General features: G+C 46.1%; 1 protein-coding gene across 11 annotated transcripts in view; it reads left to right on the forward strand.

Annotated features, from left to right (window-relative positions):
- TNRC6A (trinucleotide repeat containing adaptor 6A) overlaps positions 1-18,290 on the forward strand; it is a 211,906-nt gene that overhangs the window by 54,208 nt on the left and 139,408 nt on the right. The gene's annotated exons all lie outside the window — the stretch shown is intronic.

Raw genomic sequence — 18,290 nt, forward strand, 5'->3', positions numbered from 1 at the left:
CATGCAATCATAGCTCACTGCAGCCTTGAACTCCTGGGCTCAAGCCATCCTCCCACCTCAGCCTCTCAAGTAGCTGGGACTATAAGCACATGTTTTTAAATCTGGCTAATTTTTTTTAATTTTTCTTATAGACACTTGCTATGGGATCTTGCTATGTTGCCCAGGCTGGTCTTAAACTCCTGACCTCAAGCAGTCTTCCTGCCTTTGTCTCCTAAAGCTCTGGGATTACAGGCATGAGCCACCACATTCAGCCTGGAAAGAATTGGTAAATGGCCCCATCCCAGTTGAGTCAAAGACTCAGAGAATCAGGGCAGAGCATTAGGTTTTCATTGCCTTTTAACTCATTGGGTGAATCTAATGTGTAGCCAGAGTCGAGACCCACTGCTCCAAGGTGTTTTCTTCACAGTCATAGCAATAGTCTTGTTCCATATTACCTTAAAATAGTTTCTCAACCTCAGCACTATTCACATTTTGGGTAGGATAATTCTTTGTTCTGAGAGGCTGTTTGGTAGATTGTAGGATGTTTCTTTGGCAGTATCCCTGGCCTTTACCCCACTATAGTCTGGTAGCACTCCCTTCCCAGTTATGACAATAAAAAATGTCTCCAGACATTGTCAATTGACCAGTCCTAGCTGGTCAAAATCTCCTCTGGTTGAGAACTACTGCCTTGCAAGAATTATTGAAGTTGTCACTTGTGGAAAATTTGCTTGCAGGGACAAATCTTTCCCTGCAACTCGTCTGTCTATGCTCTGCTAGCATATCAATCAAATCTTTGTGAGGTGTTGGTGGTGGTGTGGGGCAGCTGATTGTGGTTCCTTTTCAGTGGAAAGTTGTGAGTGGTTGTACTGAAGAAATGGTACATGCCAGCATAAATGGGAAACCTTCTGAGTGTTTGTGAGAAATGATGTTCAAGAGAATAAGTGTGCCAGGAGTGGTGGATCACGCCTGTAATCTCAGCACTTTGGGAGGCTGAGGTGGAAGGATGGCTTAAAGTCAGAAGTTTGAGACCAACTGGGGCAGCATAGCAAGACCCCATCTCTACAAAAATTAAAAAATTAGATGGGCAGCCAGGAGCAGTGGCTCATGCCTGTAATCCCAGTACTTTGGGAGGCCAAGGCGGGTGGATCACGAGGTCAGGAGATTGAAACCATCCTGGCTAACACAGTGAAACCCCATCTCTACTAAAAATACAAAAGAAAAAATTAGCCAGGCGTGGTGGCAGGTGCCTGTAGTCCCAGCTACTTGGGAGGCTGAAGCAGGAGAATGGCATGAACCCGGGAGGCAGAGCTTGCAGTGAGTCAAGATCACGCCACTGCACTCCAGCCTGGGGACAGAGCAAGACTCCGTCTCAAAAAAAAAAAAAAAAAAAAATTAGATGGGCATTGTGACACATGCCTGTGGTGCCAGCTACTCAGGAGGTTGAGGTGGAAAGATCACTTGAGCCCCGGAGGTCAAGGCTGCCAATGAGCTATTGGCACTGCACTCCAGCCCAGATGACAGAGCAAGACCCTGTCTTAGAGAAAAAAAAAAAAATATATATATATATATATGGCAGGGGCGGGGCAGTGGTGACAGCTGGAAAAAATCTCAACTCCAACATTTACTCACTGGCTTATCTTGGTTGTCTAGTTAGTTTTTACTAACCGAAGGCACTCCAAAACTTAATTGCTTAAAAAAACACCACTCTTGGCTGGGCATCGTGGCTCACACCTGTAATCCCAGCATTTTGAGAGGCTGAGGCGGGTGGATCATTTGGGATCAGGAGTTCGAGAGCAGCCTGGCCGATATGACGAAACACCATCTCTACTAAAAATACAAAAATTAGCAGGGCGCAGTGGCATGCGCCTGTAGCCCCAGCTACTCAGGAGGCTGAAACAGGAGAATTGCTTGAACCCAGGAGGTGGAAGTTACAGTGAGCCAAGATCATGCCACTGCACTCCAACCTGGGTGACAGAGCAAGACTCCATCTCAAATAAATAAGTAAAAATAAAAAGAACACCACTCTTTACTGCTTATGAGTCCATTGGTCAGTGAGGGTGGTTTTTCTGGTCTCATCTGGACTTTTTAATGTATCTGTGATCAGCTGCTGGCTGGAGTGGTGGCTCTGCTGATCTTGGCTGGGCTCTGTCCCGTGCCTGGGCCTCAGCTAGAACAAATGGACTCCTCTCATCCTGCAGAAGACAGGCCTGGCCCCCTGCACATGGCAACAACAGGGATCCCAAAGTATTCCCAGGAAACTGACAAGGCCTCTTGAGGCCCAGACTCGGAACTGACCCATCATGCCATCTGCTGCACTATTGTGGTCCAAGTAGATCATAAGGCCAGTAGGCAGGAAAACGGATTTCTCTCTTAATAAGAGGAACTGCAAAGTCACTTAGTAAAGTGACCACAATGTGACAGACAGGGAGGAGACGAGAACTGTGGTCAATCTACCACATCTGGGAAAACTACTGAACCTCATTAAGCCTCAGTTTTCTCATCTGTAGAATAGAAATAGTATTACCTACCCCACAGTTGTTATGAAGATTCAATGACTAGCGCATAGTTAGTGCACTACTAATGATAGCTATTATTGTTGTCATATCGTTCCACTGTTTAATATATTTCAGTATGTTGGGCATGGTAGCTCACACCTGTAATCCCAGCACTTTGGGAGGCTGAGGCAGGAGGATGACTTGAGGCCAGGAGTTCAAGACCAGCCTGGGAAACATACCAAGAAAATTTTTTGAGTTAGCTGGGCGTGATGGCACATGCCCATAGTCCCAGGTACTCAGAAGGCTGGGCAGCAGAATCTCTCAGGCCCAGAATTTTGAGGCTGCAGGGAGCTAGGATTGCACCACTGCACTCCAGTCATGGCAACAGAGCAAGACCCTGTGTCTTAAAACATTACATATATATAGGCTGGGTATGGTGGCTCACGCCTGTAATCCCAGCATTTTGGGAGGCTGAGGCTGGCGTATCACCTGAAGTCGGGAGTTCAAGACCAGCCTGACCAACATGGTGAAACCCCCTCTCTACTAAAAGTACAAAAATTAGCCAAGCGTGGTGGCGCATGCCTGTAATCCCAGCTACTTGGGAGGCTGAGGCAGGAGAATCGCTTGAACCTGGGAGGTGGAGGTTGCGGTGAGCCAAGATTTTGGCAAGCCAAGATCATGCCATTGCACTCCAGTCTGGGCAACAAGAGCAAAACTCCGTCTCAAAAAAACAGAAAAAGAAAAAAAGAAAAGAAAAGAAAAAAAAATTACATATATATATGTATATGTATATTTCAGCGCTTGCACTTTACTCAGTGAATAAGTGCAATTTACAAAGCCTTCATGATCTGGGCCAGTCCCTCGGCTCTACCCGACTTCCCCCACTGGGCTTCAGTGCCTCTGAACTACTTAAGCAGTCTGAAACTGGCATCACGCTTGCCTCCATTTTTATCACCAAGGCCGTGCTTTCCACCTGGCATTGGCCACCGGAACAATTAGACTCAGCAGAGATGCAGTCTGCTCTAAGGCCTACTTCTTACCCTGCCTTTCCCGCCCCCTCTGAGAAGAGGTAATTATTCACCCTTAATTAAGGCCAGCCATGACCTTAGATGGGAAAGAACATGGAACATTTGATGTCATTGAATTACACGGTGAGAAAGTCATTCTTCCTTTGGTTGCTTTGCAGCACTTCTGATTAAAAAGGAAAAAGTTTCATTTTGTGCTAGTGTGCCTTTAACACCTCTCTGAGCCTTGCCAACCTCCCTTTGAACAGAGTGAGCCTGAGTCTCTGAAAGTTCAACAGGAAAAGGGTATTAGCTGGAATGCGACGACACAATTAGTCTCGTTGTTTTTATTTTTATGGGTTTTTTTTTTCATGGCAAGTGATGCTAATTTCACATTTTCCACAGTGCGATCCAGATTTCTTCAAACCACATTTATTTGACCAATGAAAGGGGGATCAATTTAAAGAGAAATAAAGCCTTAAATAAATAACAATGTGAGTGGTACTCAGGACTAAAATAGAGAGGGGAAACTTGAGGGATGAGTTTGGGAAAATCCTGAAATAGATCATCTGTACAATCTCTTCTAATAAAACTCCTGGCGGGGCACTCACACTTATAATCCCAGCAGTTTGGGAGACTGAGTTGGGTGGACTGCTTCAGCCCAGGAATTCGAGACCAGCCTGAGCAACATAGTCTCTACAAAAAATTTAAATATTAGCTGAGTGTGGCAGCGTGCCCCTGTAGTCCCAGCTACTCGGGAGGCTGAGGTGGGAGGATCACTTGAGCCCAGGAGGCAGAGGCTGCAGTGAGCTCAGATTGCAACACTGCACTCCAGCCTGGGCAACAAGCAAGACTCTGTCTCAAAAAAAAAAAAATCCTATAGCTCCCATAGGATTCCCTGGTTGTTTGTTGAGTCATGCCTTTGTTGGACACTAGATTCACAGTCTATGAGGGCAGTGACTGTGTCTGGGCAGTGACTGTGTCTTCTCAGCCTTTGCTCCCAGCTCCTTACAAAAGTGCTGGCAAATTCAAGCACTCCAGTACCATTCGTGGGAGAGGACTGAGTCGCCAGTGATTCATCATCCTGTCCTCAGCTGAATTGTGTAATCCCCATGGTGCTGGCAGGAGGAGGAATAACAGTACTTGTTTTAGTAGTAAGAGTAGTAATAGTAATAGTAGCACCAATAGTAATAGAAGTAGTTGTTATAGTAATAGTAGCAACCATTTACTGGGTTCATTATATGAGCCAAGTATTAGGCTTAATGCTATAGGCATCCACTCATTTTGTTCTCGTTATGACCCTATGAGGCAGCTACTTTTTTTTTTTTTTTTTTTTTAGACAGAGTCTCACTCTGTCACCCAGGCTGGAGTGCAATGGCGTGATCTTGGCTCACTGCAACCTCTACCTCCCAGGCTCAAGCAATTCCCATGCCTTAGCCTCCCTAGTAGCTGAGACTACAGGTGCATGCCACCATGCCCAGCTAATTTTTGTATTTTAAGAAGGGACGGGGTTTCACCATGTTGCCCAGGCTGGTTTTGAACTCCTGAGCTCAAGCAATCCACCCACCTCAGCCTCCCAAAGTGCTGGGATTACAGGCGTGAGCCACCACACCCAGCCAGCTGTTCTTATTATCTCCATTTTACAGATGAGGACATTGAGGCTTAATGTGGGAAAATAGTTTGCCCAAAGCCACTTAGCTGGGAAGTGGCAGAGCTGGGAGTCTAAGGTCAGTCTCACTCCCAGGTTGGTGCCCTTCAGGACTGCAGAAACAACCCTTCCCGCAAGGGTCTCCCAGATGCAATGCGTTGCACCTTTCTGGAGGCTACGGGGCTGCTGTTTCAGCAATTCATGTATAATTTAAGGGAATTTGGAAGCAGTCTGGATATTTAAATGATGTCTTAGTAATGTAAAAATCTGCTTCTCTTCAATCTATATTCTTTTCAAATTCAGTAGACTATCTGAGAACTCTCCTGTCTGTACTCCCTCTCCAAATACCCGCTTGGCCCCACCTGTGCCCTGCCCAGCCTCCGATCTCTCTCATTTCACTGAAGAAATGAGATTCGGATGGAAAAATACTGGTACAAGCTTGACCGAGCTTCTCTAACAGACACTGTGCATCACGCATCAGCTGCTGCTGTTGCTATGGTGACAGCCACAATTTCTCCCAGACAGCTTGGGTCTGAAGGGAGGGTGGACCCTTGGGGAACAAGTGGATCTCTCCAACCTGTCAGTCCCTCTCACCTTGCCCGTTTCTCTCACCTCCCCCACTCCCGCCAGCCCCCACACTTCCTTAGATGATGCTGACAGGGGGTACCAGCACCCCCAGGCCATCGTAATTAGCATCTGGCCGTGATCCCAGTCTCCTGGCAGCACATTCCTCATCTTCCTCGCCAGCCAATCTCCTTTCCCCGGCAACCCTCCGACAGCACTGCAGCAGCTGCCGCACCGACAGCCTCCGCGCCAAGGTCACCCACCACCAGCACCAGCAATGACGAAGCACCCGCCTGCTCCCTGGGTGGACATGACACCGTTAATGCCTCACTGTGTCTAAACCATTTGGGGTCAGAAAATTGTGATTCTAAAAAAAAGAGAGGTTGTCCTTAGGAAGATGGGTGAGGCTAAACTCCAGTTGCTGGAGGGGCTAAGAGATTCATCCGGCTTAAGTTTCATCGCTTAAGTTCTCCAGGAGAGAGGGAACTGAGCAGGAGGGGCATAAGACATTCCAGAAGGGTGAGGAAAGAATGAGACAAGTTTGCGCATTGAGGCGGCTTGGACTCTGGGGTGCTGAAGATGCTGGTGGTGATGAGGTGGAAGATGCTGGTTGGAATGATGGTGATGGCAATGGCTCATTTATTCAGCATCCGTGATGTGCCAGACACTGCACTAGGCGCTGTGCAGGCACTATGCCCTGCAGTTCTCGCACTGCCTGGGGAGTAGAATGTGGTACCCATGTGGTGGCTACTGTCACTGCGCCCATTTCACAGATGGGGAAATCGAGCCTAGAAAACCCCCCGAGGAAACAATCACACGAATCCAAAATGTGAGATGTTTCCATGACAACTAGCCTGGATGAGCTCTTAAAAATATCAATGTCAGGCCAGGTGCGGTGGCTCACGCCTGTAATCCCAGCGCTTTGGGAGGCCGAGGTGGGAGGATTGCTTGAGCCAAGGACTTCAAGACCAGCCTGGGTAACATAGTGAGACCCTGTCTTAATAAAATTAAAAAATAAAAATCAGTGTCACTTACAAAAGGGTAGAAATCTTTTCTAGAAAAAAAGAGTAAAGAGACAAAAACCAAATGCAATTTCTGATCCTACATTGGATCCTGACCAGAAAAATTAAAACAGTCATAAAAAGACATTTGAGGGACAGTTGGTGAAATTTTAATATGGACAGCATGTGAGATTGTGTTAGGAAATCATTTTTAATTCTCTTCAAGAGTGATTCGGGAGTTGTGTTTGTGTAGGAAAGTGTTCTTTGTTTATTTTATTTTATTTATTTATTTTTTGAGACGGAGTCTTGCTATGTCACCCAGGCTAGAGTGCAGTGGCGTGATCTCGGCTCACTGCAAGCTCCGCCTCCCGGGTTCATGCCATTCTGCTGCCTCAGCCTCCCCAGCAGCTGGGTCTACAGGCGCACGCCACCACGCCCAGCTAATTTTTTTTTCTTTGTATTTTTAGTAGAGATGGGGTTTCACCGTGTTAGCCAGGATGGTCTCAATTTCCTGACCTCGTGATCCGCCCTCCTCGGCCTCCCAAAGTGCTGGGATTACAGGCGTGAGCCACCGCGCCTGGCCCTTTGTTTATTTTTTACTTGTTTATTTTTTTTGAGACAGGGTCTCACGAAGTCACCCAGGCTGGAGTGCAGTGGTGTGATCACGGCTTACTGCAACCTCAACCTCCTGGGCTCAGGCGATTTTCCCATCTCAGCCTCCTGAGTAGCTGGGACTACCAGCATGCACCACCATGCCTGGCTAATTTTTGCTATTTTTTGTAGAGACAGGAGATTTGCCATATAGCCGAAGCTGGTCTCCAACTCCTGGGCTCAAGTGATCCTTCCACTTCAACCTCCCAAAGTGCTAGGATTACAGGCATCATGAGCCACTGTGCCTGGCCTGTTCTTCTTAGATGATACAGGCTGAAGTATTTAGAGAAGTGTCATGATGTCTGTAACTTACTTGTAGATATACTTACATACATATACATGTATTTACATATAAATACAGCAAAATATTAACAATTTTTGAACCTAGATAGTTCATCATTGTGTCATCAATAGTACTATTCTGGCTGGGCACAGTGGCTCATACCTGTAATCCGAGCACTTTGGGAGGCCAAGGCAGGAGGATTGCTTGAGCCCAGGAGTTCAAGATCAGCCTGGACAACATAGTGAGACCCTCATCTCTACAAAAAATATTTTAAAACTTAGCCAGGTGTGATGGCACACACCTGTAGTCCCAGCTACTCAGGAGGCAGATGTGGAAGAATTGCTCGAGGCCAGGAGTTTGAGACCAACCTAGGCAACAAAGCAAGACTCCCTCTCTACAAAAATTTTTTAAAAATTAAAAATAAAAATAAAAAAAGATAGTACTATTCTTTCAACTTTTCTGCGTGTGTACAAACTTTGATAATGAGAGTCCTGAGGGTAAGTAGAAAAGTAAGTAACTTGCCCAAGATTGAAGGTCACACAGCTATCAAATTTCAAAGTGAACTCAAATCTGGTCCACTGGGCTTCAAAGCTATGTTCTGGAACTGTGTTCCACAGCCTTCCCAGAGACAGGGCTTCGCTCACCGAGGGATGCCTGTGGGTCCACTTTGCAAGGGGCCATGTCCCAGGCAAAGATAAGGAAGTAGATTCTGGCAGGGTGTGAGAATCCCACCAGCTCGAGCAGTGAAACAATCTTCCAACAACTCATTCAGGAAATTTATTTTATTTATTTATGTTTTTGAGACAGGGTCTCACTCTGTCACACAGGCTGGAGTGCAGTGGTGCAATCACGGCTCACTGCAGCCTCAACCTCCCTGGCTTAGGTAACCCTCCCACCTCAGCCTCCCAAGAAGGTGGGACTACAGGCCTACGCCACCGTGCCCAGCTAATTTTTCTAATTTTTGTAGAGACAGGCTTTTGCCAGCCCAGGGCTGGTCTTGAACTCCTGGGCTCAAGCGAACTACCCACTTCGGCCTCCCAGAATGCTGGGATTACAGGCATAAGCCACCATGTCCGGCCTCAAGAAATATTTTCGTGAGAACCGTGTAATGGGCACTAGCTGAAGTGATACAGTTGTCAATGACAAAATCCTCACCCTCGTGCAGCTTGGTGCATCCACGTCAGGTAACATTCTCAGAAGAGCTTGGCATCAGATACCATCCAAAACATTTCCATCATACTTGCAGCCGAGGAAAGGGAGCTGGGAACCATTGTCTCTAATCTATGATCTTTTTTATTTTTCTTTTTTTGAGACAGGGTTTGGCTGTGTCGCCCAGGCTGGAATACGGTGGTGTGATCATAGCTTACTGTAGCCTTGACCTCCACCTCAGCCTCCTGAGTAGCTGGAACTACAGGCTTGTGCCACCACGCCAGCTATTTTTTTATTTTTAGTAGCAACAAGGTCTCGATGTGTTTCCCAGGCTGGTCTCAGTTAAATTAAGTTTAAATTCAATAGAGGATCGCTTGAGCCCAGGAATTCAAAGCTACGGTGAGCTATGATCATGCCACTGCACTCCAGCCTGGGTGACAGAGCGAGATTCTGTCTCAAACTATACATAGATATATAAATAAAATAAAATAGTATGAAATGATTCAGCGTGCCCTAAGCAGTGAGTTATCAGTTTGCCAGGATGGCATTAATAATCTGGAACTAATTGGAAAGAGACTTTGCAAGTTATAGAATCTGGATTTTAGGTGAAAGTGGGCCATCCTTTCCTCTCCGTTGCAACGGAGTTCCACATAAAAGCAGGCAAATTCAATGTATTGTGACAGAAGCTGAGGCTCTGTAAAGTAATTCTTTTAAATATTATTTATTCTCTTACAACACTGCCCCCACCACACACACACACACACACACACACACACATCTTTGTCTAAGTCTGAACAATCATGTGACGTAAACTTTTCTTAAAGGGATCACAAGAGAGATTATGGAAAGACTGCCAAAGTAACCATCTCTGTCAAGCCATCCAAATTCTCCATCCACCAGGCAGTGGTAGCTCACACCTGTAATCCCAGCACTTTGGGAGGCCAAGGCAGGAGGATCACTTGAACCCAGGAGTTCAAGACTAGCTTGGGCAACGTATTGAGACCACTGTCTCTACAAAAAAAAATTTTTTTTTAATTAGCCAGTTGTGGTGGCATGTGTCTGTAGTCCCAGCTACTCAGGAGGCTGAGGTGGGAGGATTGCTTGAGCCCAGGAGTTCAAGGTTGCAGTCAGCTATGATGACACCGCTGCACTCCAGCCTGAGTGACAGATCGAGACCCTGTTCGAAAAACCAAAAACATTCTCCAACCAACACCAATTTTATGTAATTTTATAATCCCAACATGGGGGGAAATAATCAAAGAAACACAAGCTGTGTTGTGGACAGACAGAACACTTTGGAATGAATTGCAAGAGAAGTACAAAAAGATATTTTGCATGAGAAATGCTGTGATTCTTAGATAGTACATGCCTGAATTTCCTAAGATTTCAGGCTGCCGAAGGATACAGATGCATTTTAGCTTTAAAAGAGGCTATCCAAGCCAGGCACTGTGGTTCATACGTGTAATCCCAGCACTTTGGGAGGCCGAGGCAGGTGGATCACCTGAGGTCAGGAGTTCAAGACCAGCCTGACCGACGTGGTGAAACCCATCTCTACTATAAATACAAAAAATTAGCTGGGCATGGTGGTGCACAACTGTAATCCCAGCTACTCGGGAGGCTGAGACAGGAGAATTGCTTGGACCCAGGAGGCAGAGGTTGCAGTGAGGTGAGATCACACCACTGCACTCCAGCCTGGGTGACAGAGTGAGACTCTCTCTCTCTCTCTCTCTCTCTCTCTCTCTCTATATATATATATATATATATATATGCACACACACACACACAGAGGCTATTCAGTATCTAAATGGGGACTCATTTTTGATATGGGAGTACCCACATAGGGTCTAGGAATTCATACCACCTCATCCTTTGCATTCCTGGAGACCTTTGCTGCTCTGTCTGCTGGAGGTTACACAACTTCATCATCACAGAGTCCAGGATGTCCCATCCTTGGTTTTTCTTCCTACTCTTTTCCCACTTGTCCCAAGCAATCCTGCTTATCTTGCCTATTGGAACTATTCCCCACCAATGCATTAGGGCTAAATGGAAAAGGAAGGCCTGGCAGCCTCCCAGAGACTGAAATAACCTCAAGAATGGACATTTAATTCTGATAATGCCTCAGAATTCATATATGTGCCAATAAGATAAAAAGAATCAAAAATGATTTACACCCACTTATCTCCATTTGCTCACCTCTCAATCACTCCTCAACCTTCTCCCATGCCCACTCCCTGCTTCTAAAATTCTTCTCATCAAGGTCACTGATGGCCTCCTTTTTGCACCAATGGAGACTTCTCAATTTCTTTCATTTTTTATTTTATTGTATTTATTTATTTATTTAAGATGGAGTCTCTTGCTCTGTTGCCCAGGCTGGAGTGCAGTGGCATGCTCTTGGCTCACTGCAACCTCCACCACCCACATTCAAGCAATTCTTCTGCCTCAGCCTCTCAAGTAGCTGGGATTACAGGCATGCACCGCCATGCCCAGCTGATTTTATTTTTAAGACAAGTTCTCACTCTTTCACCCAGGCTGGAGTGCAATGGCATGATCATGGCACATTGCAACCTTAACCTCCCAGGCTTAAGTGATCTTCCCACCTCAGCCTCCTGAGTAGCTGGGACTCAGGCACACGCCACCACGCTTGGCTAATTTTTTATTTTTTGTAGAGACAAGGTCTTGCCATATTGCTCAGGCTGGTTTTGAACTCCTGGGCTCAAGCAATCCACCCCCGTCAGCCTCCCAAAGTGCTAGGATTATAGGCGTGAGCTACTGCACCCGGCCAAGACTTCTTGATTTCTTCACTGCATTTGATCACTCTCCTTCCTTCCAATTCTCTTCTCTGAAGACTCTATGACATCCCACTCCTATCTCTCTGAGTGCTCTTTCATCTTTTATTTTTGCTTGTTCCTTTTACTTTCTGTTTTCTTTTCCCCATGCCTTAGAAATTCCTATTCTTCAAGGTTCCTCTAGCCTTCTTTTCTCTCTGCTTTCACTGGTATGGCTTTAAATATCACTGCGTGCCACTAACTTTTTATTGTCTGTCGCCAATTCAGGCATCACTTCTGGGCTGATGTCCAGTTACCACCGGAACGTCATCTGGTTGTCCTACAGACTCCTTAAATTCAACATGTCCAACTCTGGCCTTCTCATCCTTCCTTAAATCTATTCCCTGTCCAGTTTCCTTTTTTTTTCTTTTTTTTTTTTTTTTTCCCTGACAGAGTCTCGCTCTGTTGCCCAGGCTGGAATGCAGTGGTGCAACCCCGGCTCACTGCAACCTCCACCTCCCGCGTTCAAGTGATTCTCATGCCTCAGCCTCCTGAGTAGCTGGGATTACAGGCACCCACGACCACACCCAGCTAATTTTTGTATTTTTAGTAGAGACGGGGTTTTGCCAGTTTGGCCAGGCTGGTCTAAAACTCCTGACCTCAAGTGATCCACCCACCTTGGCCTTCCAAAGTCCTGGGATTACAGACGTAAGCCACAGTGCCAGGCCCCATGTTCATTTTTCTTTTGCTCATGGAAAGGCGTCAGAATCTACCAGTTGCCCAAACCTGAAACATGGGAGTTCATCCCGAGCTCACTCATCCGCTCACTCACCGCCTGCAATCAGTCACAGACCATGTGAGTCTCCCTGTGAAATAGTGTGTGAATTACATAGCAACTGTCTTGTTTCTTATGCTCATGATCTCTCTAGTGGCCTTGTCTTGTCTCTGCTCTTCAGTAAACTCCATGAGGGTTTGAGCTTTGTCTGTCTTGTTCCCCCTTTTATCCTCAGTACCTAAAATAGTGCCTGGTGCAAAGTAGGTAGTCAGTACATAACTGTTGGACGAATGAATAATCATCTATCACCTCTTCCCTTGAACTGTTTGTTTCCTCTGTTCCCTCCTTTCATATCCATTGCCCGCGTGGTTGCTGGATGATCTTTGCTTTGGTAGGTGTCCTGCAAGATGGTGCCAGGGATTCTTGCCTTTTGATATTCATACCCTTGTACAATCCCCTCCCCATGACGTGAGTGTGGGCTGGATGTAGTGTAACACTTCTAATAAATAGAATATGGGGCTGAGCACAGTGACTCATGCCTGTAATCCTAGCACTTTGGGAGGCCGAGGTGGGTGAATTGCCTGAGCTCAGGAGTTCAAGACCAGCCTGGGCAACATGGCAAAACCCCATCTCTACTAAAAATACAAAAGATTAGCCAGAGGTAGTGGTGCACACCTGTAATCCCAGCTACTCCGGAGGCTGAGGCATGAGAATCACTTAAGCCCTGGAGGCAGAGGTTGCAGTGAGTTGAGATTGTGCCACTACACTCCAGCCTAGGCAATAGAGTGAGACCCTGTCTCAAAAAAAAAAAAAAAAAAAAAAAATAGGCTATGGCAAAAGTGATGGAATGCCGCTTCCAGTATTAGGTGATAAAAAGCTTCTGTCATGCATGTCTTTGCTTCCTTGTCCCTCTCTGAGAGAAGACAGCTATTATGCTGTGAGCTGTCCCATGGAAAGGCCCACCTGGCAAGGATCTGAAGAGAAATCTCCAGCCAACAGCCATCAGGGAGATCTGCTGATGACCAGTGCATGAGCTTAGAAGCGGATTCTCCCAGCCAGGCATGGTGGCGCATGCCTGTAGCCCCAGCTACTTGAGAGGCTGAGCTGGGAGGATCACTTGAGCCTGGGAGGTCAAAGCTGCAGTGAGCCAAGATTATACCACTGCACTTCAGCCTGGGTGACAGAGTGAGACCCTGCCTCAAAAAAGATTCTCCCAACTTGAGCTATCACGAGACCATAGTCCTGGCCAACACCTTGATTGCAACCTTGCGAGAGACTGTTTGATAATATTTGTCGTTTCAAGGTGCTGAGTTCTGGGGAAAATTGTTATGCAAATATAGATAACTAATACATGACCCAGGCTCCATTTCAAACTGTGAACTCTAAACCCTCTAATGACCTGAATTAACTTGTATATACACACTAGTGGTTCAGAGAGAGACTAAGTCAATCTAAAAGTACTAATATGAAAAGACCTTTAAAACATTGAATTTTTTTTTTTTTTTTTTTGGATATAGAGTTTCGCTCTTGTTGCCCAGGCTGGAGTGCAATGGCACAATCTCCGCTCACCGCAACCTCCGCCTCCCAGATTGAAGCAATTCTCCTGCCTCAGCCTCCCGAGTAGCTGGGATTACAGGCAAGCGCCACCACGCCTAGCTAATTTTGTATTTTTAATAGAGACGGGGTTTCTCCATGTTAGTCAGGCTGGTCTCAAACTCCCAACCTCGGGTGATCCACCCACCTTGGCCTCCCAAAGTGCTGGGATTACAGGCTGAGCCACTGCGCCTGGCCAAGACATTGAATTTTTTTTTCTCTTGAGACAGGGTCTCTCTCTGTTGCCCAGGCTGGAATGTAGTGGCACAATCTTGGCTCAAGGCAGCCTCGACGTCCAGGGCTCAAGCGATCTTCCCACCTGAGCCTACTAAATAGCTGAGACTACAGGCACATACCACCATACCTGACTAATTTTGGTTTTTTTGTTTTTTTTCAAAGACGGAGTCTTGCTCTGTCGCCCAGGCTGGAGTGCAGTGGTGTGATCTCAGCTCACTGCAACCTCTGCCTCCTGGGTTCTAGCAATTCTCCAGCCTCAGCCTCCCAAGTAGCTGGGACTACAGGCACACGCTGCCACATCTGGCTAATTTTTTGTATTTTAGTAGAGACAAGGTTTTACCACGTTGCCCAGGCTGGTCTCGAACTCCTGAGCTCAGGCAATCCACCCGCCTCGGCCTCCCAAAGTGCTAGGATTACAGGCGTGAGCCACCCCACCTGGCAATTTTATTTTTTTTTAGAGACAAGGTCTCACTATGTTGCCCAGGCTGGTCTTAAACTCCTGTACTCAAGCAATCCTCCCGCTTCAGCCTCCCAAAGTGCTGAGATTACAGGTGTGAGCCACTGTACCTGGCCCACTGGATCTTTAAACAAGATTCAGAACAATATTCACTCCAGGATATCATCCATGTAAAATAAAATACAACTTAACACATTACATGTCTTCTGTAGCTACACATAAATGTATATAAATGCATTTAAATAAATCTGGAGGTAAACATATCACCTGATAGCTAGTGATTTCCTGGGGGTGCTTAAGAAGGAATTAGCTTTTGTCCACAATTTTTAAAAATTTTATATGAAGAATATATTTGGCCAGGTGCAGTGGTTCTTCCCTGTTACCCTAGCACTTTGGGAGGCTGAAGGCGGGAGGATGACTTATCCAAGACCAGCCTGGGCAACATAGCAAGACCCTGTCTTTATGCAGAAAAAAAAAAAGTATCTGGGCATGGTAGCATGTGCCTGTAGTCCTAGCTACTCTGGAGGCTGAGGAGGGAGGATTGCTTGACTCTGAGAGGTCCAGGCTACGGTGAGCCATGATCACACCACTGTACTCTAGCCTGGGTGACAGAGTCAGACACTGTCTCTTAAAAAAAAAAGGAGGCCCGGTGCGGTGGCTCACACCTGTAATCCCAACAGTTTGGGAGGTCGAGGCAGGCAGATCATGAGGTCAGGAGTTCGAGACCAGCCTCACCAACATAGTGAAACCTCATCTCTACTAAAAATACAAAAATTAGCTGGGTGTGGTGGCACGCACCTGTAGTCCCAGATACTTGGGAGGCCGAGGCGGGAGAATCACTTGAACCTGGAGGCAGAGGTTGTGGTGAGCCAGTATACTGCCACTGCACTCCAGCCTGGGCAACAGAGCAAGACTCCATCAAAAAAAAAAAAAAAAAGAAACTATTATTTATTAGGAAGCGTTTTTTTGTTTGTTTGTTTGTTTTTTGACAGGGTCTTGCTCTGTCACCCACGCTGGACTGCAATGGCACGATTTCAGCTCACAGCAACCTCTGCCTTCCATGCTCAAGCAATCCTCCTCAGCCTCCCGAGTAGCTGAGACTACAGGCGTGCACCACCACACTCGGCTAATTAAAAAAAAAATTTTTTTTTTTTGAGAGACTAGGTCTCACTGTATTGCCCAGGCTGATCTCAAACTTCTGGGCTCAAACAATCTTCCTGCCTCAGCCTCCCAAAGTGCTTAGACAGTAAAGCTTTTTATAATAAAACCAAAGTAACTCAGAACCATATCAAACAGAAAGTAAAAGTCCATGTTAGCCCCATCTCTCCAATTAATAATTATTAACAATTTGTTTTATATTCTTCCATACCTTTTTTCTAAATCTAATAGATAAAAAGGATCCTATTTTATTTACCGTTTTTTAACTTGGTGTTTTTTGTTTGTTTGTTTGAGACCGAGTCTTGCTTTGTCGCCCAGGCTGGAGTGCAGTGGCGTGATCTCGGCTCACTGCAGCCTACACCTCCTGGATTCAAGTGATTCTCCTGCCTCAGCCTCCCGGGTAGCTGGGATTACAGGCATGCGCCACCATGCCCAGCTAATTTTTGTATTTTTAGTAGAGACAGGGTTTTCCCATGTTGGCCAGGCTAGTCTCAAACTCCTGACCTCAAGTGATCCGCCTGCCTCGGCCTCCCAGAATGCTAGGATTGCAGGCGTGAGCCATCGCACCTGACTTAACCTGTTTTTTTTCTATTAGTAATATATTGTGGACATATTTTCATAATCATTCATAGTGAGCTACTAATTTTTTCTGCCTAGTTGCATGTCATTCCATTGTATACATGTGTTGTAATTAGTCCAACTGTTAAAATATAAGCTCCATGAAAACAAGACTTTTTCAGATTTATTTGCTGCTCTATCCTTAGGGGCTAGAACAGTGCTTGATGCTTAGTAGGCACCCAACAAATGGGAATTAATTAATTAGTCAACTACTGATAGACAATTGGTTTGATTGTACCCCAGTACATTACTATTTTCACACTACCATAATTATTTCCTTGAGATAAATTCCTAAAGATGAAACTGCTGAGTCAAAAGGGATGCATATTTTAAAATGTTGCAACGTGTTGCCAAACTCCTCTGTATTTAGCTTGTACTATATTATATTCCCGCCCATCTGTCGATGAAAGCACCTCTGTTCCCCACGGCCTCGCCAGTATAAGTATCATTCATCTCTGATGTAAGTTGTGATAGGATAGTCAACTGTCTGTAAATGTTGTACAGGGGAATTGGAGAGTGGCTATTTTGTGAAACTGGGCAGAATGCACACAGTCTACCAGATCTACTTGAGTAATTAATGTAAACAAAGAATGCATCAGTCAAGGGAAGGAAAGAGAAGACATGTTCAAATTAGGTCATGAAAGGAGGACTTGTTTGATTTTTTTTTTTTTAAAGGCAGGGTCTTGCTCTGTTGCTCAGGCTGGAGTGCAGTGGCGTGATCTCAGCTCACTGCAGCCTCAACCTCTCAAGGTCAAGCGATACTCTCACCTCGCCTCCCAAGTAGCTGGGACTACAGGCTTGCACCACCACGCCCAGCTTTTTTTTTTTTTTTTCAGTAGAGATGGGGTTTTGCCATATGGTCCAGGCTAGTCTCAAACTCCTGGACTCAAGCGGTCTGCCTGCCTCAGCCTCCCTAAGTGCTGGGATGACAGGCATGAGCTACCACACGCAGCTGAAGGAAGATTGAATAGAGGAACTCTACAAACGGAGGGCAGAAAACCGCAAGGATCCACAGGACTAATTAGGCTGGCTTCTGTTACCACCCCTATGCCTGAGAGGCCAAGGGGAAGAATGACCACTGTACCCTGGAGACTGAGAAGCCTATAGAGAGAGGGCCATCGAGGTGGGAAATGTGACTTTAAGGCAGCCAGCACCCAGAATGACCGCAGAGAAGCAGCCAGAGAATAAATGCCCCAAGCCCCGTCTCCTCCCTTCCTCAATCATCTTCTGGGGCTCCCTATTGGTCAAAACCAATGGGAAGCCAGAAGACAAGGGAGCCCATCGAACAGTGTATACACTCAGCCTCCCAAGACACAAGGCGTACACCAAGTGTTTGATAAATGCATCATTGAATTTAACCCTCACAATAATCCTTCAAGATAGTTGTTTACATTCTAATGGAAAACTGAGGCTCAGGGAGATTCATTAACTTGTCCAAGGTCACCAGCTAGTTTTGGAGGCTCCAATACCCTGGGCTCATATGTGCTATGAAGCTTGGAACTGAGAGCAAGGAGACCCCATGACGAGCACAAACTCTTATCAGATACTGGAAGCCCCCAAAACAGCTCTAGTGGCAGGAAAAGGCTCTCCTGCAGTTTTTTGGGTTTTGGTGTTTTTTTGTTGTTGTTACTATTGTTGTTTTTGAGACAAGTTCTCACTCTATCACTCACTGGAGTGCAGTGGCACAATCATAGTTTACTTCAGCCTCAACCTCCTGGGCTCAAGCAATCCTCCCACCTCAGCCTCCCAAGTAGGTGGGATTACAGGCACACACCACCATGCCCAGCAATTTTTTAAATTATTTTGTAGAGACGGAGTCTTGCTATGTTGCCCAGGCTGGTTTTAAACACCTGTGCTCAAGCGATCCTCCCACTTGGCCTCCCAAAGTGCTTGGATTATAGGCATGAGCCACC

This window comes from Pan paniscus, chromosome 18 (genome assembly GCF_029289425.2).
Source record: "Pan paniscus chromosome 18, NHGRI_mPanPan1-v2.0_pri, whole genome shotgun sequence".
Taxonomy (NCBI): Eukaryota; Metazoa; Chordata; class Mammalia; order Primates; family Hominidae; genus Pan; species Pan paniscus.